The 24,392-nt window shown below is 38.2% G+C and overlaps 1 long non-coding RNA gene across 1 annotated transcript in view; it reads right to left on the reverse strand.

Moving 5' to 3' along the window:
- The window catches only part of LOC306988470, a 148,961-nt gene that overhangs the window by 124,023 nt on the left and 546 nt on the right, over nucleotides 1-24,392 (reverse strand). The window contains exon 2 of the long non-coding RNA XR_013795409.1: nucleotides 1,435-1,559. This is a non-coding gene — a long non-coding RNA (uncharacterized lncRNA). The remainder of the gene's footprint in view (nucleotides 1-1,434; nucleotides 1,560-24,392) is intronic.

Raw genomic sequence — 24,392 nt, forward strand, 5'->3', positions numbered from 1 at the left:
TCTACTGTACAACAGTAATATTTTGGTCAAGTTAAACCTAACTTTTATTTTGACGGGTTGCCGTGAAGACCTTTGAGTTTCTGTGTGTTTATTATATGACGGCAGTTTTTCTCAAATGAAACGGGAAAATGCTAATGCTCATGAAGTGACTCTCAGAGCGGGTCTGGAGATTACGTCCATTCATTCATGTCCTCGTATGACATGGCAGAGATGAAAACACGCAACTTTCGCGAATATGCGGTTTAATATTCACAGACACTAGTGTATCACCAGATGCGTTTTCAGGTACCGAAACATGGCACGGATTGATCTAATGTGAATCGGTACTCGGTAGTACCGACGTAATTCGGTCGATGCCCTTCAAAATACAAAGTTCGGGACCCAACCCTACAACAGGGGCACACTTTTTGACAATTAATATTTGCATGACCCTGCTGAAAAACCCACCCAAACCAGTCTAAAGCGACATTCACACCAAAGCGCAAAAACCTTTTATAACTACAGTATATTAGCGTCCATACCAACGGGCAATAATGTTCTGTTTATTATAAGCGTATGCTGCAGTTATGCCGACGTCTGCCGCTTTAAATGCTGAAGTTTTAAAGTTAGGTTCTTTAAAATATCTTCTTTTGTGTTTCGCAGAAGAAAGAAATTCATATTTGGAACAAACTGAGGGTGAGTAAATTATGACAGAATTAACATTTTAGGGTGAACTATCCCTTTAAGGCCCGTTCAAATTGCTAATATAATGATGACTAATATAATGATAAAGTTTTAAAAATTAATTCAAAATTTAAAAGAATAGCACACCACAACTATAATGATCATATTAAATGTTATTATTGTTCATCATCTGGGAAAAAATTATAATTTCATTCTGTTCATTCTGAAATTATATTGTTACTCTGAGCCATTTTCATTATAGTTGTTTTGTGTATAGTAATGGCTATCCTTTTCAACTTTGAACATTTTTTTTAAATGTCATCTTTATCATTATAGTCCTTGGTGTAAATGGGCTTTAAGTTGGTTGATTTAAACTGGTAACCTACCCTGACCAACTGGTGTTAGCTGGTCTCACAACTGAAATGTGCCAAAAAAACACACTAAAACCAGCCAATATACCAACCTGACCAGGCTGGGGAATCAACTAAGACCAGCAGACTTGCTAAGCCCAGCTTAAGATGTTTTTTTCACCATGGAGTCCTTGCTCCGAATGACAGGGCCACCCTGACGTTAGCATGGGGCAACGGGTCCAGACTCAAGGGTCCACACAGCTGCTGTTTTACAACATATCCATCTCCATCCCTGCTCCAGGCCTCATGTCCACATTCATTACCCTCACTTTTATAATCCTTTAAACATACTTCATGGTGCTTTCGTGGAAATTTAATTACTTTTACAAGGTGACAAGACTTTCCAAAGTAGTTTAATTACCTGGACAGCAATATACGGGAGTTGCAAGATGGCAAAAATATGGTAGAAACATTGTCGCCATATGAGGGCCCACAACAACACCTCCACATCAGCTTCCAACCAGGTCAGTCAACCGCAAATAAAGCCTGCAAAGCAATAAGACACATGCACTCCTTAAAACTCAAGATAGATTAGATAGGTAGAAAATAGATTCACTTCTCCATCTCATTATCCAGAAGTCACCAGATTTAAAAAAGGTTAATATGGAGGGTTTGTGAGATCTTTAAAAAGAGTTGACATTTTCCTATTTCCCCTCAAAAATGCAGTTCATCAAAAAGCTCAACAAACCAGAGATGGAAAAGTCTGTTGACAGGCGCTTTTGCATTGATATTCTCGCCGTCAGTGAATTTTACAGGCTAATTATAAAATAATGTTTGCTTTGAAGCAGATATGCCTTTCATTTTTTTTTTTTTTTACAGAGACGCACACATAATGTGCATATCTTCTGTTTTTATATCCCTCAGGTACACGACTAACGGGCCTAAAATGAAATTCAAGCCATACATCTAGGGTAAGCACCAGCAATGTTATTCAATAAGAGCCAAGTCAAATGAGAATCTGTCAGTCAGAGGGGGATAAGGAGGTTCAAAGGCTGCACGCTGCCACAACTTTTACAATACAGTTTACCAAGCACTAACTACGCTTGGCACTTTTCGCACAAATGAAAGAAGTTTTTTTAACTGCGGGTCTTTTTTCTGTAGACAAATACTGAGGTACATCGAGATCCAAATTAGATCTCGGTAGCATTGACATACTTTCCGCTCACAGGTACTGGATGCTTCATATATGATTAATTAATCGAGGCAGGCTGCCATCTGTGTTTTAACTGATTAAATAGTGCACAAAGTGGGATGCACCTTTTGATGTGATCCTTTGGGGAACCTGTGCCGGCTTTGTGTTTCTACCTTGATTAAGCACAATACTCCAGCATCTTCCTCAGCCAGTTCAAAGTCTCTTTAATTTGCGAAGAAAGGGCACAGAGGCATTAGATGTGCTTTAAAATCCTGCCCATCTCCACCGGCTCTGGTGGAATCCTTTTATGAGAGCATTTTTCACAAAGATCCAGGCTATTCTTTCACTCGCTCATGCATTCATTCACTTGCTCACTCGCTCATTTCCTTTTTTGTGCGAGGGCCTCAATCTGGCTGAGTATAAAAAATTGATTCCAGTAAAATCTCACCTGAGATCTGTAATGGGGAAAGGCTTTTAAAGGTCACACGTGTAATAAGTTCCGATGGTCTCACTCACTCAGATAATGGCTCTTTAGTCCATCTTGCATTGCTGCTGTCCTGAAATAATGGAGCAATCTGTGGACCAATCAGTACAGGAGTGCTCGAGCTGTAAGGCAGGCAAGCATACAAGTTGGCTTGTGCTTGGGAAATAGTAACCCAAAGAGGAAGCAGAGCTCTGGCCCAACACTTCTATTCTATGGTTCACGTAGCCTATATTCAGTGGCTTTACACGAGCCTCATTCAGTCCCCGCACTCCGACTGAGTGAACGAAATTAGGATAAGGGGGGAGAAAAAGCTTCCAGTACAGTGCTAAATGATGAGCTCCCCGATAATTGTCCTCACTGCAAATTAATTAGCTTTCAATAGGCGCCCAGTATAGTCGTAAACCATGTTCATAATCGAATGGAAATTGCGCTCTGATTGCTCTAAAATAGAATCACTGTGTGATGATATATTCCATTTTATGTTAATTATGAGGGATAAGCTACCATTCTTGATGAAGTCCGTAATTGAAATGTTAGCCCTAAATCCAAGTGTATTGCTTTCTTCCCCCTCCCTGATACTTACAAGGCAATGACAGAGCAACGATTGTGTTGCAATTCCAAATAATGTTTTGGATCACATTTAGTGATGCACCAATCATGATTTTTCATGGCCGATTCCGATTTCTTTAAGCAACTTGGCCGAATGGCTGATTGGCAATTCTGATACCATTTTTTATTATTTTTCTTTCTTTAAGCTAATTTATTTGTTGTTTATTTGCTTTATTACTGGCCTTAAATAAAAATATCTGTAGCCATTTGTCATTAGAGGAAACCACTGCATTTTAATCACGATCCAAATAAAGATGCTACACACGTGTAGCATGAGCAGTTGTTTATGATTTGAATTATATTTGTATAATTTCAAGCAAGCAAAAACAGAATTATTTTATTTTGGCCAATCTCTATTCTGGAATTGCACACAAACTGCATTGCACAGATGCGCCAGCAGAGCAAATACTGTACCAGGCACATTACAATACACAAAGATCTGTCGCTACTTCTGTGACTTAAAAATACTCAAAGATTCAGTAGTATAGCCTCATGACATTGACAATGTGTGTTAACACATTAGTGAAAAAAAGAAAAAAAAATCCAGGTAACACCATTTTAAGGTGACAGTTAGCCTACACGTAACTACCAAATTCCGGTGACACTTTATTTTAGTGTCCTTACATGTGTCCTTTGTGTTATGGCTCATGTACGTACCGTATAAAAACTAACACTATAGTACGTACATGTAGTAATTTATTATTACTCAGTACTTTATATATAATTACACTGTAACAATGACACCTTAAAATAAAGTGTAAACCAAATTCCTTACTAACCTTTTCTGTATGAAGTTGCATACAAGTTTTACACTTCATTGCCATGATGCCTAAAACGACCGCAAAAATGAAAATAAATAAATAAAAATAATGGTAACACTTTTAGTTTTAGGGTCTAATTCTCTCTATCAATAGTTGCTTATTAGCATGCATGTGACTAGGATATTGGCTGTTTGTTGGTACTGTACTTATAAAGCACATATATTAATGCCTTATTCTGCATTACCATTCTACAAGTACACAATATCTGAACTTCACTACCTTACTAACTGTTTATTGAGTTAATAGTTAGGCTAGTTAATAGTGAGAATTGGACCCAAAAGTGTGTGACCAAAATAATATAACATAAAAAATAGTTTTATGTTAAATATAGCCTAAGTTTTAACAAAATGTGATTTTATAGAATTATAAGCCCATTTACTTATATTGTAAGTGCCTCAGTCAAACTTTTGCGGTAATCAAAATTATGCCACAAATGTTATTGATTAAGCTAAATTGTATTGAATTTGGAATATTCCTTTAACAAGGCCTTAGAACTGAATCTCTGCACCAACGTCCACTGATTACATTTAACATAACAGCTGTTTGAATTAATCCTAAAATTTTATTTAAAATAGAGTGTGGGCTCATAATTCATTATTGGTGCATCCAAGAGGCATAATTTCCAGGGTCTAATATTAACCCAAAGGTTGTACCAGAACACTGTAGCATGGTGAAGTCAGGAATTTACTGGTCCCAGCAATACATTTGGCAAGACATTCCTTAGTTCGCATTGCAAATTAGTGGTAGAACGTTCTAATGTCAGCCAACCAGCAAAGAGAGCATGAAACTGCCTTATATAGCTCTATTTGCCTTCAGTCTACAATCATGACCTTAGCCAGAGTATGGACATTTCTTTGAGAGCGCACCAGAGCCACAACAGACATCTTAAAAAAAGAACAACATAGTAATTCATTCTGCATAATGGGACCAAAAAGCCCTGTTTTATCCTCATTTCCTCTACTGAGAGGAAGCCTGCATTATAATCACAACTTTGAAGCTCAACTACTCCATGTTTCAATGTTCCCTATGAATATATTGTATGATATTTCAAAGAGGGTTGTTTAGCAGACTGTACAGAATGCGAAAAACTAACAAAAAGGGGAAATGTATTGTAATTGATTGTTACCAAAGATTACTTTCTGTGAGACAACACACAATGATTGCAGAACTGCATCTGGCTGCTGGGAGTGCTGTGTGGAAGAAAGCATTGCTTTTAGCATCACACATTCCCGCTGGCAGTCAGCTCGAAAAACAATTATTGCACTTTGTTGTTTTGTCTCCAACTCTTGACTTGCCAAGGTACAGCTTTGGTAGCTCTTCTTTCCAGACGCATGCTTAAACTCACTCCTAGCTCTGGCAATTACAGCCAAATTTTTCGACACCTTCTTCAAGTGATTTCACATCAACAGCAGATGCATGTCATCGCTCTCACTATCCGCTCCTCACCACCCAACACAAAGAACTATGACAAACTGTCAAGAACCAAGCAGCCTGCTACATGGAAATGAAGCAATTAAAATAATGCCACATTACAGTTTTCACTGAGGACCAGTATCTGGCGTTTTAAGCTTAGACTAGCTTACATGAGTTTTTCATTTTATCGTTTTTAAGTCTTGCTATTTTAAGCCAACTCACGCGCTGTGGTAGATCCTTTCTGTGCGCGCTCACATCGGAAGCGTGTACACAGAAAGTCGCCTCCCAGACAGCACGTGAGTACCAAATTGAGTTCATCTTCTTGAATCTTGAGCAAATAAACAAAATTATGTCAGAATTAGGGCTGTGCCAGTAAACTCGACAACCGCACCACCGCGGTGGCTGAGTAGCACTGGCGGTGATACACTTTTTTTTTTTTTGTGAATGCTGTTTTAGTAAATATTAGCCTACCACACGAGTGAAGCACAAAGTTATTTCAAAGTTATTCAAAATTATTCAGGAACTTACTTGTAATCTTAGTCCATATACAAACAGTCAGAAACTGTTCAAAAGTTTTTTTTTTTAAATAAATTAATTTAAACAGATTTTTAAATAGAATTTTTATTTAAACTGATGATAACTAGAGTAAATAAATGTATAATGTTACAAAATATTTCTATTTTAAATAAAGGCTTTTTATTCATCAACTTTCTATTCATCAAAGAATTCTGGAAAAAATTTATCACGGTTTCCACAAAAACTATTAAAGCAGCACAACTGTTTTCAACATTTGAAAAAATGTAACAGTTTGTTGATAAGGGAAGGAGGAGGTGGGAACCGGCGAACCGAAGTCTGTACTTTTGAGCGTACGAACAGCATATTACAATGATTTCTGAAGGATCATGTGACTGAAGACTGGAGTAATGATGGTGAAATTTCAGCTTTGCCATCACACATATTAAATTATATTAAAATAGAAAACAGCTCTTTAAAATAGTAATAATATTTCACAATATTAGCTTTTTCTGTGTTTTTGATCAAATAAATGCAGACTTGGTGTGCATGAAAGACTTCTTTCAAAAACATTTAAAAAAAAATAATGTTTACCCTTTACCCCAAACATACATGTTGAATTGATGGGGTATTTTTTTTAAAATAGATCTAGAGAATTAGATGAAAGAAAGACTACTGTTATACTGTAGTTGATGGAAAAGAAAAGGGCTACCACTGCAATTCAGGTTTAACAGAAGAAAAGCTAGAAACCCTAATGTCTATGGAAATCATGAACAATCAGAAATTATTTTTTTAATCAGCTTCTTCTATATGGTTGATTCATCAGAGTCTCCTTTTTTAGAGGAGACATGTGAAGCCACAGGGCTGGCTTCTGCAACTTCTCAACCTTTTTGGTGACAGGTTTTATGAGCCTAATGCAGTTTGTGATGTATAGCATAATAACCTCTCTGACTGTAGGGCCCAGCTCCTAATATCAGCTGGCTTGTGTATCAGGCAAAATTATTGTAATGAGACCTTATTTCCATATAACAGTGAAATGAGTTCATTATTCTAAGTTATATTGGTGGAGTAACCGAAAGAAATTGATGCTTTTATTTGGGCAGAATTGGATTCTGGGCATAAATAGAATTAAGTAAAGTTGTTGCAGATAGAAAAAAAATGCAATAATAATTATATTGTAGTTATCAAAAGGTCATCACCGGCGGCCCCCCTCCCTCGCATGTCCCTCCAATCTCTCCCCGCATATTTCAAACGGAGGTGCGCTTGTCAGAACATTTGCGATTATTCCGGTCGCTATGCCCGTACAGTTATTGAAATTCTGTTGCATGTCAATTTCACCACAAAAAAAGCAATTGTTAGACTGTGTCCTTGCATCGAACACCATTTCAAACATCTCCTTTGAAACACAAAACATTCGCATGAGTATGCCATCCATCACCGACATGCCGACATGAGCAAGATTTGGTGGATTCCACGGAAGGCTTGCGGTCCGCCTTTATCACCCGTGTTGATCATTCGCATTCCTAATTGCATTTATTTCTTTCAAGGTAACCTTTACATCAACCCGGTGTGTGGCTGCAGCAGCACTATTCAAAAAGCCAGTCGAGAGCAGCGCTGCAGTGTATCCTCTTCATCAGCTGATTATGCTATCTATCAGCCACAGCTGTCAATGCTCATTTAAGAGCCCTGCCAGACCCTCCGAGTGATGCAGTCGAGTGTAACCCTGCTGATTGCTGTTTTGTAATCCAACACCTCACCCTGTTCCTTCCTGGAACAAACATCGTAGCCCCTTTAAATATAAAATTCATAGGCCTAAGCTCTGCTGTTGAAGATGGGGGTGCAGGGGGTAAAGCCTAATTACAAACACATTGCCATCGAAGAAAACATTGTTTTTTGTTGTTGTTGGGGAAAGAACAGAGTAGTGGAGGAGAAGAGGGAGGGAGGGAGAGAGAGAGAGAGAAAGAGAGAGAAACACAAGTCCAAATTCTTTTCTGTGTTGCCAAGGCACGCTTGGGATGCTGGCAGCTACAAAGATTCAATTATACAAAGTGCAAAAAATAATTAGAAAAAAATAATAGCACTTAAAAAACAGGCCCCTCCAGAAATTGCGTAGAACAATAAATCTGTTAATTAGCTCATTAATATTCAATTGGGGTCAGTGGACTTAATGGAACCTTTTTCATGGGCCAAGGAAATGTTTAACACTCAGTTCTTCCTCCGCTGGCTCCTATTATCAACTATGCACAGGCGAGTCTTATCAGCGCTCCAGATGGTGGAGAACAATGCCGACTCATTATCGTCCCACCGCAGCGTGTGTGCCTTGTAACCGGTGTGTGGTTGAGACAGTGAAGTATAGATACTGAGGCATTTAGTGTAATTGATATGTGGTATATATCGTATTGTTTAGGCCCTGTTTGTTTGCTCCGCCGCTATTCGAGGCGAAAAGGGAAGGCAAAGATGGATTCTCAGCGCTGCAGTTTCAGGGGGTTCTCTCTACAGGTCACAGATAACTTGTCAACACCGAGGCTCGTGTAAAATGCATCAAAGCTAAAACTCCTGGGCGCAGAAAAGAGTGAAAATGAGAGAGACAGAGTAAGGTTTTGTTTGTGCAAAACAGAGAAGCCATTGTCAGCCATTAGCATGCGCTCAGCCTGATGTTTTATTCAACAAGTGTGATGAGGAAAGTTGTCTAGGCGCAGATTGAGCTCCTCAGCGCTGTTGAACTGTTTTAAAGGCTATTATGAGCTTATTGTCTGCCTTCCTCTTAGTCAATCGCATTGCGCACCAACGGCAAAAGGTCAAAGAAAACATAATAACGGTGCCAAAGTGACGTGAAGCGTTCGAATGCTTCGAAAAGTAATATTTTTCATACTCTCTGCTTATGAAAGCTCTCCTGATGTCTCCAGCATGGAGACAAATCTTTGAGAAAACGCAAGCTAAATGAATCAATAAGGGCCGAGAACACAACCGGGTTAGCTGACACGTATTAATACCAACTGGTTATTTGGTGTAGGACATAAAAAAGTCAAACTTTTGCACAGCTCAATAAACAGCAAATGTAGTAACAGAGCATCTTGTTCATTATTTCTGATGTGAGAATATGAGAAGACCATGAATTTTCTTATAAACACAGTGGCTTCTTTCAATGGGCTCCGTTTCTCACTCAGAACAGAGAGACATTTTTATCATTGGCTCTTTAACTTGACACTAAAGAGAGAAGGCACAATCATCAAATCTTCTATCTTGCCACCAGATAACTAGTCTTTGATGAGGTCACTTTCTATGTCAGGTGCTCTGAACTCATGAGGACCTTCACTTCACTTTCACTTATTAAGAGCTGACAGACTCACAGCACTTGAAGTGTATTTGCAGAAACCTTTGTGATCCCATTTCATATTGAGCTGGGAGAGTAAGCATCTAATGTTTGGTATTCGGTCATGGTGGATTTGACATGTAACCACCTTACACCACTAACTGTACTGCTATTAACTAAATGCACTGAAAGAGTGTTGTAACACAAGGCGAGTTCTCTAATTTGATGTGTAACATCGTCCACAAAATGAAATATCATGGCTGACTATTTGGAGAGGGTTGTAATGCTTTCCAATGTACTGGGTCAAAAACATCAATCGGTAGAGAGTGCTACAACGGTGGAAACAGTTAGAAGTTCATGGTGCTCTAAGGAGAGGTCACAAGGGATGAAAAAAAAAAGACTACCATACACAAAAGCCTTTCGGAAAAAAAAGCGTTCTTAAGGGAAGCTGAAACCAGAATAATCCGCTAGCGTACTACTCTTACTATTTATGCCCTTTATAGATATGATATAAATAGGAAGAGTAGTATAATGGCAGTATACTACTATTTCAAATTCAGCCACACAGTCTCACAACACAATTCACACAGCTGACATTAATGAACATCATCAACCAGATCACATGATCACTTTCCAAAGTCTTTGCAACTAACTAAAACTGAAATAAAAATAAATGAAAGATCAATTTAAAAGAGACAAAAAGCACATTACAAAAGGTACTAAAATTGGCTGACCAGACTAGGAGGGTTTTTAGACTTTCCAACATACTTCTACTGGTCCCACTAAGATTGCATGCAATGTGACATTTGACACAATTTTGAGTGACTAACATGCACACACAAACAAACACATTGTCTGCTGGATGTATTTCCCAATTTAATTTGGCTGTTTTAAATGGAAAAGTTTCCTATTTGTTTACCTTTTTAATTAAAATGTTTGAAATGAAATGAGGGTCGGGAGTGGTGATCGGAATGGAATAACAATGATTTTCAACAGATGAATAACAATAAATTCATGTAAAAAATTAAAGCACCTATGTTTCCCCTTACAAGTCATTAGGAACATTATTAAAAGTAAAACTGACTTGAATCAAATTAAACTCGAAATATAAATAATATATATATGAACTTAAAAAAAAAAAAATCTGGACACTTTTTTAAGTGTAACTAAATAGGCGGGGGAAAGCATTTAACGCTCTTAATTATAAGCTAAATACATAAATGTGCATCCATTCCTGCCACGAGATTATAGTTGTCCTGCCGAGTGAATAAACTGTCTGCTCTGTAAGATTAGCATGGCGCTTACTCTCTATTAACTTTCTCTTTCCTCCATCCCTCACATGTGCAAGATAAATGTCAACCATAAGAAGGCATGCCTCTCAAATCCCAAATGGGGTCTCACTTTTGAGAAAAACAAGGTGAAACATAAAAGCAACAACCACTTTACCTCTGTCTCAGCTTGAAGTAAAGACTTTATGGATTTTTCACCGAGATAAAAGCGGGAGCATTTTGTTCTAAGCATGCTTGTTTATTGACACCGTTCAGCATGCACAGTAAGATTATTTCAAACTGTATTATCTTTTTAGTCGCTTGTAAAATTTCAATTTTACTTTGCTTTATCTCTGTGGAGAATATCTATGAGGGTTGTGCAGAAGGTGAAGGACTTAGTGGAGATTTTCGCTCACCCTTTTGCTCAGGCAGCTTAGTGAAATGAAATACAAAAACAACAACAGGGAGTCAGTGGGCATGGCAGTGACCAGTAATGTCGAAGCTTCTCTGAGGAAGATTGAAGTGGCCTGCCATTGCTTTATAACTCAGATATGATGGAGAGATATCGCTCACACACAATGTGTTCGATCTAGTGTTAGCATTGAAAAAAAAAACATATTTACTCGGTCCAGTGGATTTAAAATAGGAAAAATCTTTCACAAGCCAACGTAATATTCTGAAAATACAGTTGCAATCGAAATTATTCAACCCCCATTGCAAATCAGGTTTATTGGCAACATGTACAGACTTTTAGCTGTTTGCAATGAATAAATAAATAAATCAAACAAAAGTAATTGAAATAGCTCAACACAACAAATGTTTCAAGTGTTTTCCCCAAATTTCATGGTAAGCATCTTCAGTACTTGGTATAACACCTTTTTGCTGTTATGACCTGCTGCAAACGAGATGTATAACCAGAAACCAGCTTCTGGCAGCATTTCTGAGGAATCTTAGCCCATTCCTCACGAGCAATGGCCTCCAGTTCAGTAATATTCTTGGGTTTGTGTGCTGCAACCGCCTTCGTCAAATCCTACCAGAGATTGTCTATGGGGTTCAAGCCAAGTGGCTGTAATGGCCATTGTGGAATATTCCAGGACTTCTTCTGAAACGAAGCCTTGGTGGAATTTGAGGAATGCTTGGGATCATTTTCCTGTTGGAAGGTCCAATGACATCCAAGCTTCAGCTTCCTCACTGAATAGGGATGGGAATTGAAAACTGGTTCCACTTGAGAAGTTATTAATAACCATCGATATTGTATGCCTTCGAGGTTAACGAGTCCTCTTATCGATGCTCCTGCTCCGGGGTCCCAGCCATATATACAGACCGTGAACCATTTTGTCCTTTATCGGGCACCATAGCACAGTTTCCTACGCATCTGTGCGTCATGACGTCAAAGCGATATGAGCAAAGGAGGGAATCATGAAGAGGAAGATATGATCTAAAGCTTGGCTTTATTTTACTAAACAAGATGAAAATTATGCCGTTTGCAATAACTGCAAGGCTGTTATTTCATGTAAGGGTGCAAATACAAGCAACATGCTTAAACATATATTATCTACCCATATGTGGCGAGCAAGACAAGGTCAAGGGCCGTGAGAGAACAGCGCGAGGCAGGTGGCGTGATTACTGATGAGCGACACCTGCGCGACGCACCGGTCTCGTATCTCTCACGGAGGAGCGGAAGCATAAAAGGAGGAGCGACGACAGGAGATCGAGACCGGTGCGTCACGCAGGTGTCGCTTATCAGTAATCATGGGACCGGCCTCGCTCCGTCCTCTCAAGGCCCTCGACCTCGCCCTGCTCGCCACACCATGGTACTAAATTGCAGGAATGCCTTGTTTTTGATCCGTAACCTCCGTTGAACAGGGTTAAATATCAATGGCGTCTTATAAATAACAGGCATATTCTACGAAAACACTGTATTATGTATAACTATTCCATCCCTGTTTTTATAGAGAATAGTTTTAATTCTATATTAGGGGGAAGAGTTTCTGACCTGTATGCTTGTTTACAGAAGATTTATATTATTTATTTATTACTATATTATTTATTATTCAGTTTGCTTAGTCAAGTGTAAGCTTTAAAACAAATAAAACCACTTGTTTTTTTTGCCCGAAAAAGCATATAACTACTTTTTTCAACACAGTGCTATCAGGAATCGATAAGAGAATTGGATCGATAAGCATTGATATTGATAAAATCGTATCAATTCCCATCCCTATCACTGACGGCATGACGTTTTCTCCTAGGATTTCCTGATACTTCAATAAATCCATCTTGTCTTCCACACACTGCAGGATCCAAGTGTCGAAGGATGTAAAGCAACCGCAGAGCATCACCGAGCACCACAATGCTGAACTATAGTGTTCTTTTCAGAATATGCGTACCGCTGATCCATAGGGCCGAAAAGTTCCAGTTTTGTTTCATCGCTCCATAGAACAGAATCCCAATACTTCTGTGGATTATTTATATGATTTTGAGCAAATTGGAGCCAAATTTTCTTGTCCTTTTGGGTCAGTAGTGGTGTAGTCTTGGAGTTCTGGCATGTTTAGTACGGTACGCGTCTTACTGTGCAGCTGAAACCTCAGTGCCTGTGGCCACCAAGTCTTGCTGCAGGTCTTTTGCGGTCACTCTAGGGTTTTTCTGAACCTGCCTTCTCAGAAATCTGGTTGCAGCCATTGATAGCTACCTTTTTCTGCCCCGTCCAAGTAGTGTAACTGGCTGCAACAACAATTCGATAAAAATCGATTATTAAAAGAGTTGGCAACGATTTTCATTATCGATTCGTTGTGTCACGCGACGCGGAGATATTTGAGTAAATAAAAATTTTTTTTGTTGAACGCAGAGCAGAGCTAGGCGCCGGACTGGACAAAAGCGAAGTGAACTCCGCGGGCAAGCCACACTGCGTGAGAGAGATCAAGTGTGTCCGAGAGCACGCGATAGAGACAGAGTGCGTCCGAGCTCCACTTTTAGACACACACTTGCGAACTTCCCTAAGCACTTCCCCTTGGGGGAATCCCAGCCGCCATTTTGAAATGCATTCCACTTTGTGAAGTGGACGAGGGAAGTTTATATGGACAGACCCTCGTTTCCTCGATTTTGACCAAGAGAGCGAGTCTACTTCATATGTACACTTCAGGCAGCTCCATATATCACAATGCAACACGATTGTGACATCACCGCAGATCTCGTCTAATCACCACCACCACAAACAACTCTATGATATATTAATTATATATTTTTTTCATTTAAAACAACCCAAACACACCTATATACATGTGGATGCTGCATTAAACAAATTCTTAAAGGGGGAAAAAATGAAATAATAAATCAACTCCATAGCTGATTCCAAGTGATCAAGGGCTTAGGACGTTCCAATTCAGCCCATTGCAGTTTCCGCCTGTAGTGGCACTCGTGCAACGTAAGCAATGACGTACATCCGAGTGAACGAGACGGAGGGAAGTTAGCAAGTGAATAATCGTTAGTTGCAGCCCAAAGTGTAACCACTGAACCTTTAACTTTGAACTTGCAAACTATACTTCCAACTGTGTCTCTAGGATTATTTAGTGCCTTCGCTATCTTTTTGTATCCTGTTCCTTGTTTGTGAAGGGCGATGAAATCTTCTCTTAACTTTTTGGACCATTCTTTTGGCCATATTATGACACTCAACAAACCTAGCCAGTTCAGATATTTCATGTGTTCTAGCTCAAGCACACCTGGTGCAACTAATGAAGCCCTTGAGTAGTTGCATCAGGTGCGCTTGAGACAACACTGTTTTAGCAGATTTGTGCTGTTGTAAGGGATTTTATTTAGGGGGTTGAATAATTTTGAAACTGCAGAAGTCATTAAAAGTCATTTTCAGTTGAAATGGCGAAACCACTTAAAACATCTGTGTTGAGCAATTACTTTTGTTTGATTTGTTCATTGCAAACAGCTGAAAGTCTGTTGCCAATAAACCTGATTTGCAATGGGGGTTGAATGATTTCGATTGCAACTGTATACATAAAAAAATTGCATGTCTATGGATTATTTAATTGTTTAAATTAGTTAAGTATGAAATTCAGTAATTCCACATATAATATGCAATTTTGACTTCTCACATTCCATTATCTCACTTGCATTTGTGACTTTGTTTCACAAAACTTCATCTGTATCATACAATGTAACTTAAATACTGCCTTGAAGTGCACCTCTAAATTAGGCACTTGTTATCATGACATTTATGGAAGTATCTTAAAATTATATCCTGTAACATTTAATCTAGGATCTATGTCTGAAAGTTATGACATAGATTTCTATCACTTATTTTTTTGCATAAAGCAAACAGTGAAAGGTGATTACTTATCATTTGTATCTACCTAATATAATTGAAATATCACATAGAAAATTAAAGTAAGTAACTTTGCAAAACATTCATTACCATTAAACGGACATGTCTGCCACCATGTATCACATCGACACACCCCTTCTTCCGTTGTCACCAGTCGGGTATAAAACATAAAAATGTCCTATTTTACAAGTCAACTGTACAACTTCACTTGGCAATTCATGTGCTCGAAACTCACTACAATATTTTCCAGTTTAAGGCTGAATGTATATATATATATAACTGTTGGATAAAACAGAGCCAATCCTTCCGTCATTACCCGAGCACCTCTGAGTTTCCTTGAGCTTAAGGATCATTAAAGCTGTGTTTTCAGTTTCTCTTCATGTCCTAGCTCACTCTCACCTCTCTGACAGCAGAACCATTATCCAATCAGTCCTCTAGTGCTCCAACCCCTAACACACACACACATTTAGGATCCAGACACAAGGGCAACCTAGAGAGCAGAGCTGTAGGCAAAAAAGGAGACCCCCTCCTGCTGAGTGCAATTGGGATTTGAGAAAGTTAAACACTTCCCAAGCACAAATTCCAGCCTGGGCAGCCGTGTGGAGATCCCATTCTCCTCACAGCACACTTCAGCCTATCAGAGGTCATCTCCATCACCAGCACTCCTCTCAAACACACACTAACATATACACAGACTTCTCCTTCTCCTGCTGGTTTGGTGGTCCTGAGCCCTCAAACACTGCTGTCAACACTTTTACAGCCGCCCTTGACTTTCACACGACTTGCAGCTGAAGGAGTTGAAGGACAGAGACGTCAAAAATGAAAAGGTGATATCAGACAGAACGAATGGCAGAAAAGGGATACATGTGATATACAATGACTATAATCAGACTGTACAGGTGATTTGTATGGCAGAACACATCATAATAAGGGCTATGTTACATCAATTGTGCATGTCAATCACCTCTTCATTTTAAAACATCAGATTGAGAGTGAATGAGATAGAAAACAAGGTATAGAGAGACTGGTAGTCTGGAGAATCACAGTTTGTGAAATAAGGTAAATATAAAGGATCAAAAGATGGATTCAAATCTCTGTTTCTAAAGGTCAGGCAGATGCTATAGCGCAAGTTTCCAGTGGCTACCTTCACTGTAAAAATGTTAACCTAAAAATGTGCTTCATGTGGGAACATCTAAATCAATATTTTTAAAGTTAATTTAAAGCAGCACCAGGTAACTTTTCAACCTTAATAATATATTTCCAAGTCTCTTGTGATGGTACATCGACTTACACTAGGTTGAATGACACGTCTGCCATAGCCTGACGGGGTCTGTAGCGTTTTTAATCGTACTTTTAAACTTCGGGTTTCGGGTAGTAACCGGCGAACAAAGAGAACTACAAAATTCGACTGCTTTACGGCATATACGTCACTTCCACCACCACCCCCACTTCCTTAAAATCGGACGTGCGAGCCAAACTAGCGTTTGTTTGCCAAATGTTATAGTCATGGCCGAAGCAGCACAGAAAAGCAAGAAAGCAAAGGTTTTGTCGGAGGAAAGCAAAAAGAGGAAACGAGAAAGTGATCGCATTAAAGGCAGAACGAGGATCAACATTGGGCCAGCGTTTCCTCGCTGGCGTGAGCTGAAGGAGGAGGAGGGGTGCCCGATGTTTTCCAGGGATTATTCTCTTTTTTGAGCGACAGTCCCAGAAAATTCATATTCTTTCCCGGGACACGAATTGTCCCGTTTTTTTGTGAAAATGTACTTCTAAAGTAGAATTTCCTGGTTTCAAATTAAACCGTTTCCGTCGACTGTTACTGTGTTTTCTTCATAGTTGTGTACAGTAACTTACATTCAATCCTGTGTCCGTAAACGGGTAAAAAACATGGTAAAAACGGGTAAAACAGTGGATTGGCAAATGCCAGGCGTTTACTTTTATTTGATTGGAAGCTCAACTTATCGCCTAGCAACTGCCTGTGCTGTCGGTCGGTCGCGCGCGCGCATCAACACACATCCAAGATGATACAGTGTGAGTTTAGTTGCTAGATAGGTTTTTAAAATATGTCTATTTACATCTATTGTGTGAAATGGGGAGAGAGACGGAAGAGGAGGATAACCACTGTCTATGAGGATAACACAACAAAGTCGGATGAGCCACCAGTGTCAAAGAAAATACTATTTACAACCTACAACTCAGACTCAGACCACAAAAAATAATAATAATCTGTGTCCCGGTTTTTCACACTTCCTATGCTCGACCGATGCGGACTTTCAAATATCAAATGAAAGCCTATGTCTAAAGGGCGTGTACAAGTTTGGTAGGGGCTACATTCTTTCAAGTAAATATATAAGATGCACAAAATAATATTTTAGGATACCTAACATGTCTGTGATATTTGTTTATTTGTCTTGCCTCAAGCTATAATAAATCGATTTGTAAAATTTACAGATTCATCTATGGTAGCTTGATATTATAATATTGTCGATATATGGTTATTATCTACCACTCAAACATTGCATTGAAGTATCATATAGATTCAGTAAAACGGTAACCAATAGACTAGGCTACTATAATGACGCTGGCTTGTAAACGTGAGCATCACGATCATTTGTCGTTTGAAAAAAAATAAAACCCATGAAATTATATTCATATGACATGCTGAAATATATGCCACTGTACCTGGATGAAGACATTTCACACGCGACACAAGCAGAACACCTGCATGTGAACTCCTACAGTGTTCAGGGCTATCATGGTTGTCAACAAATGGACGTGCATGTATGACAGAGTTTACGACAGTAGTAGAGGACAATACTGTTTCCCAACTGTAGGGGGACCCCGAGAGCAAAAAAAAGAAAAGTAACCTAGTGCTGCTTTAAGTAAAAAATATATATAAATCCTAGACTACAATTCAAACTTTTGTGGTCAGTAGGCTAAGTAACAGCATGTTACAATGATTTATGTTTCAAATCAATACTGTCCTTTTGGACTTTTTATTCGTCAAACAATCTTGTTGCAAAAATGTTCTTAATTTCTTTACTCAATTTACACAAAATTGCATATGAATGTGTACACGTGTACAGTGAAGATTGGAGTAATGCTGCAGAAAAGTAAGCTTTTTCATCACAGGATTAAATTACATTTTAAAATATATTAAAATAGAAAAGTTATTTTAAATTGTAATAATTGTAATATTACTGTTTTTACTGCATTTTGATCAAATAAATGCAGCTTTGGTAAGCATAAACTTTTGAATGGAAGTGTGTTCACAGTCAGAGATTGACAATTTTACATCCATGTTTACTAAAATGTGTGACTGGTCATTTGGGAAGGACAGTCTTAGGACAATTCAACATAGTCAAGCCCCATTTCTATTTTCTTTACTTGCAATAGCTGTAAATAATAACTTCAGCAATAATAAAATAAATATAAAATATGTCAACTTCCATTACACTGGCAAATCTCTAGTCTGGCTAATGGCTATCACCAGACCAAGCTCAATCTTTTAAGATGAAACATTAGTCTGGGGAGTCTGCTCTGTATTTTCTACTGCACAAGATCAACGAGCATATAATACGTGTAGTTAAAATGACTCTGTAGCAAGAAGCTATTGAGCATCGTCGAGAGGTTAAAAGGAATTGGATTTGTCGCTTCTCTATCGTCATCGTGTTAAACCCGCTAATAGCGCGCCAGATGGATAAGCCAGTTTGTGATTGGTCCCCGCAGATTTGTAACGGAAGCAGGATAGAAAAATTTACAGGTTTCCAGCCTGAGCTACAGGGTGAAATCAAATCGCCGGCAGATAGGTCTGGGTTTAGTCAGTCTATTAAATCTCATCATAATTAACACGTATTATATCCAATCAAAGCACAAAGTTCATGCATCAAATCTTAATTAACCCCACAATACCTTTAATGCTTTTTAAAATGTTAAGCTTTTAGGTCATGCACAGAGCTCAACCCGACTGGATCTAAAAGCTTTATCACACAAATCTCCATCTGTGTGAGCAAACAAAAGTACAAATAGTAACACAAAAGATACAAAAACAACAAAAATGACAAGTCCTTAATGTTTTTTTTATAATATATGTGGCAAGCAAGGCAGGGCTGAGAGTGTTAAAGGATTAGTTCACTTTCAAAAAAATGTTTGCTGATAATTTACTCACCCCGATGTCATCCAAGATATCCATGTCTTTCTTTCTTCAGTCCAAAAGAAATTTAGGTTTTTGAGGAAAACATTCCAGGATTTTTCTACACCGAATGGACTTCAATGGCAACCATCTATCCCAATGTTCAAAAGAAGGTTCAAATGTCCGTCTCAAAGTCTCTACACGATCCCAGTCGAGAAATAAGGGTCTTATCTAGCGAACCGATAGGTCATTTTCTAAAAATAAATAAAAAATATTAAATATATATACTTTTTAACCACAATTGTTCATCTTGTGCTGGTCTGCGACACGCCACGCATTACGTAATCACGTTGGAAAGGTCACGTTCACGTCATCTATCCAAGTTACTTGTCTGTCTACTCCGGTTCAAAAAAGTAGGGAAGGGCGAAAAACTCCATCTCATTTTCTCATCCAACTTCAAAATCGTCCGACATCTTTGTTTTAATTTATTTTTATTCTTTTTTTTCGTGACCTTTCCAACGAGATGACTTAATACGTGGCGTGTCGCAGACCAGCACAAGACAAACAATTGTGGTTAAAAAGTATATATATTAGGGCCGGGACTTTAACGCGTCAATTAAGATTAATTAATTACACAAAAAATAACACGTTAAACATTTTTAACGCATTTCAATCGCACTTATTTTTGCACCGCGGAACGTTTCTCACTGGATGAGTTTAGGCGGACCGATTATACTGGAGCACCAACTAGCGTTCACAACTTCCATAGACAGTATTTAAACGATAACTTCTAGCGTTGCCACCCGTCCCGGTTTTCCAGGGATTGTTCTCTTTTTTGAGCGACAGTCCCGGAAAATGTATATTATAAACCGTTTCTGTCTACTGTTACTTTGTTTTCTTCATGGTTGTGTACATCCAATCCTGTGTCCGTAAACGGGTAAAACAGTGGATTGGCCAATGCCAGGCGTTTACTTTTATTTGATTGGAAGCTCAACTTATCGCCTAGCAACTGCCTGCTCTGTCGGTCGGTCGGTCGGTCGCGCGCGCATCAACACACATCCAGGACTAAACAGCGTGAGCAGTTGCTAGCTAGCTTTAAAAAACGTTCTATTTACATCTATTGTGTGAAATTGGGGGAGAGACCGAGACGGACGAGGAGGATAACACAACAAAATCGGATGAGCCACCAGTGTCAAAGAAAAAACTATTTACAACCTATAGAGCATGGTTGTGTGCAAGCTGTGCAACAAGGAATTCGGAACGGCTATTGCTACACTTAATGGCAAAAATAGCACTGGTCTGCTGGACTTGGTTAAACAAAAATAAACAATATTTTGTTGCTTAAGCTTATGTATTCAGTCATTATTCAATGGTATACTAAAAATCCATGTGAAAAAAATTACTTCTCACTGTTCTCAGGTCAAATATTTATATGCGATTAAAATGCGATTAATTTCGATTAATTAATTACAAAGCCTCTAATTAATTAGATTAATTTTTTTAATCGAGTCCCGGCCCTAATATATATATATATATATTATTTTTTTTAAATGACCTATCGTTTCGCTAGATAAGACCCTTATTTCTCGACTGGGGTCGTGTAGAGACTTTGAAGCTGCATTGAGACGGACATTTGAACCTTCTTTTGAAAATTGGGATAGATGGTTGCCATTGAAGTCCTGGAAAAATCCTGGAATGTTTTCCTCAAAAACCTAAATTTATTTTCGACTGAAGAAAGAAAGACATGAACATCTTGGATGACATCGGGGTGAGTAAATTATCAGCAAACATTTTTTTGTATGTGAACTAATCACTGTAATGAGTGTCGCCTGCGCACCACACCGGCCTCGAGTCCCATGGAGGAGCTCCAGAAGGATAAAATGTGTGAGTGACGACAGTGAAGGAGTAGAGAGGACCAGGCCTGGACTTTATGCTGTTGTTTTAGTTTAGTTTATACGGCAGTCGTCTGTGAGGGACTGCTGCTTTACTTTCGTTGTGTTGTTTATTTTATTATTAAAGTTTACGTTTACTGTTCGCCGGTTCCACCTCCTTCTTCTTTGAACTTTGTTACATTATATAAACCGGGCTCTCACAAAATTACTCATCTGTTATCTCTTCATATACACTCAACTCATCTGAAAGATTTACACTCTGTACATCATAAAGCACTTTAATATAACCAATCAACAAACTGGTGATTTTTAATTATGAATGAAAAGCCCTTGAGAGGACCACTGCTGAATTTTACAAAAGGCCCCATATTTTATATTGAATAATCACCGTGTTCAAGTATCATGGTTTATATCAGGTAGTACAATGCTTCTAAAAATGAAAGTACCATGGTATCACATTAAACAGAACATAGTAGCATGACACTATATGTTATTAATGATATCATCAGTAGCCTCTCATTTAATGGAGGACAGAAGATTGCCTGATGCTCTACTTCGACTTCTATTGTCTGCTAGCTTTAGGCTTTCCTCTCAGGCAATCTGATCAGGTCTTGCTATAAAATATCCCTGTTAGCCCATCACGCCTCCGTGTGTACAAACCTGTGCTGCTCCAGCAGAAAAATCTACACAGGAAGGGGGTGGCATTACTAAAACAAAGAGAAGCGTGTTTACAAGTACAAAAACAAGCACATTACATTCAAACAATGCCACATCAGCCCCAATCCCCCTGTCAAGCTCACTCTCCCCAGCACATGCCCCTGGGGGATCCCAGACCTTCCTTCATGTTCAAAGATTATCAGTTAATCCAAAATGTGCCTGAAACACAGCAACAAAAAAAAAGCAGGAACGGGCCAAGAATCGGAGGGGGGCTCATGTGGAGGCACAGGGTGTTTGGACTTTATTTATTTGTTGGCTTTCATATTAATCCATTGGAACAACACACCATTTTTTCTTTTCTTCTTTTTTTTGGGGGGGTGGGGGTGGATGGGGCATGTGTAAATGTTTCAGAGCCATTAAACGGGAGATGAAAGTTTCAATGGATAGCATGCGAGAGTATTAATTGTAAAGGCCATTATTTGGTGTCCATGAGGCTGAATCAGCTTACCCACTCCATTCCCCCATTTGCATACAAAATGCTTTATTTTGGCAATCAATGAAAGTGCTCCACTGTATGTGTGGCTTATCACATGCTTGCAGGGAATGGATTCCTTCGCCATCTCGTTAAATTCTGTTGATGCAGAACAATTTGAAACATGGCACAGGCTGCAATGACATTTAAAGATGCCTCGGCTTAATTATATTTTGCAAACATTTGGGTTGTTTGTCCTCGGGGATAAAGTGTCTCCACTACAAAGTTAACTTGTTAATAATTGCATGAAGAAGCGCTCTCTCCTTCTTTCTCTCTCTTTTTTATCCGTTATTTCGTTCCCTCTTTTTTGTGAAGCACTAATCATTATCACCTATTAAAGCTGGTTAAGGCCATTCAAGGTGCCTGCCGTACACGAGGTACACACCGATGATTTTCTGTTCTGTCACTTTCAAAATAAGGGCTCGGATGACTGAGATCCATCAGGTACTGAAGCAAATCAGCTCTCCTGAGGTGTGTGAACTGAACCACACCATATAGTGCTGCACGATTAATCGTTAAAAAGATCTCGATCTCGATTCAACCACCCACGTGATCTTATTCCTAAATGACAATGATTTGGCTATGTCTATTAAACTTTTGACAAGTACGTACGATCACAGCGAACATTCAAATCTGCATTGGTGCTGCCGCTGACAGCAGTTTTAATGTATGAAACAGCTTCACAAACAGTCTTTTCAACCACACCGTATCATTATTTCTCTATTACAACAATTCAAATTACCACAGAAGTACTAAAAGTCTATAGTTCAGATAACACTGATATAGGGTAGCGAGCAAAATAGAGTACTAGTACTACATCACCTTTTTAAAGTATTTGACACTGAAAATAAAGGTTGTATCATTCCACCAAAAGGTGGCAACAATTAAATTAAATTTAAAAAATGTTATTATTATTCATTGTTTTTATGTTATTTTGTTCAGATGTCTATTCAGATTCATGGAAGAATCGTGACCTCTAGTTTAAACAAAAACAAAATGTGATTATTTTACTTTTATGGTTTAAATACATTTGCTTGTTCAGTATGTTTAGTATGTGAATCACACACTCATCTGATTCATGCATAAATTCACTTTCTATGTACGTTGTAAACTTTTAATGCCAAAGCAATCATGTCCTGTTCTATTTATTAATTAAACATCAAACAGTGTGCATGCAGGAATAGAGCTTTTACATCAGAAAGCCATAAAGTGAGTATCTTATATAAAGCCATATGTTCAAGACAGAGTGACTCACGTTCTTGATTTATATTGCACATTAAAACTGCCTCTAGTTGCTCAGTCAGAAAAGGATCCTCAGGACAGAGCTTGTGCAACAAACACTGTTCACTTTCCTATCATTTGTTTGGGATGTTGTGTTTACAGCATAAATTATCTCTCACAAACATTCAGCCAAAAATTAAAATGTGAAATTGTCAACATACAATGATAATTCATACTGACCATCCAATACTGAACCTATATGATAGCTTTGTCAGAAGAGCAGACTCAAATGTCAGTATTTCACCTGTAATCTTTTTTTTAAAAGGTCTTTCATCAAACAATATGCATTTTTTTACTGTTAAAACCTTTCTGTGAGTAGAATAGAAATTGGAAAACAGAATTACAAATGAAATAATAATAGGTCTATAGGTAATAATATTTATTTGTGAATGAACTATTCCTTTTATTTAATTAATAGCCTAATGTAATTGTATCATATCATTTATAATAATTGTATCACAAGAAGTGTATTGGGATTGTAAAAACATTTGGTAACTGAACATAATTCCATTCAGTTTACTGACAACCTGTTACAATGTTTACATGGTACAACAACTGGTACTGTTTTTTTTTGTTTTTTTTTTTTGCTGGGCTGGGGCTGGGTATTGACATACATTTCACAAGTCTATTCCGATCTCCATTAAATTTGATTCAAAATCAATACATTTTTTATTTCAATATTTTCAGGGGGGAAATCTTTCTCAACTAATGCTGTAAACTATGGGAACACTATCAGCTGGTAGGCTACATTACATAAAGGTTAAAATTAAAAATCGTTTACTATTGCATATAAAGCCATTTTTATAATAATAATAATAATAATAATAATGACTTTGTAATGGTAAAAGTCAAATTATTATTATTATTATTTTCTAAAATGCTATGGTCCTGACTGAGGTAAATGTAATCTTGTGACATAAGCTAACGTTATTTTATTGACGACTT

Source organism: Phoxinus phoxinus (genome assembly GCF_949152265.1).
Source record: "Phoxinus phoxinus genome assembly, chromosome: 2".
NCBI classification, from domain to species: Eukaryota; Metazoa; Chordata; class Actinopteri; order Cypriniformes; family Leuciscidae; genus Phoxinus; species Phoxinus phoxinus.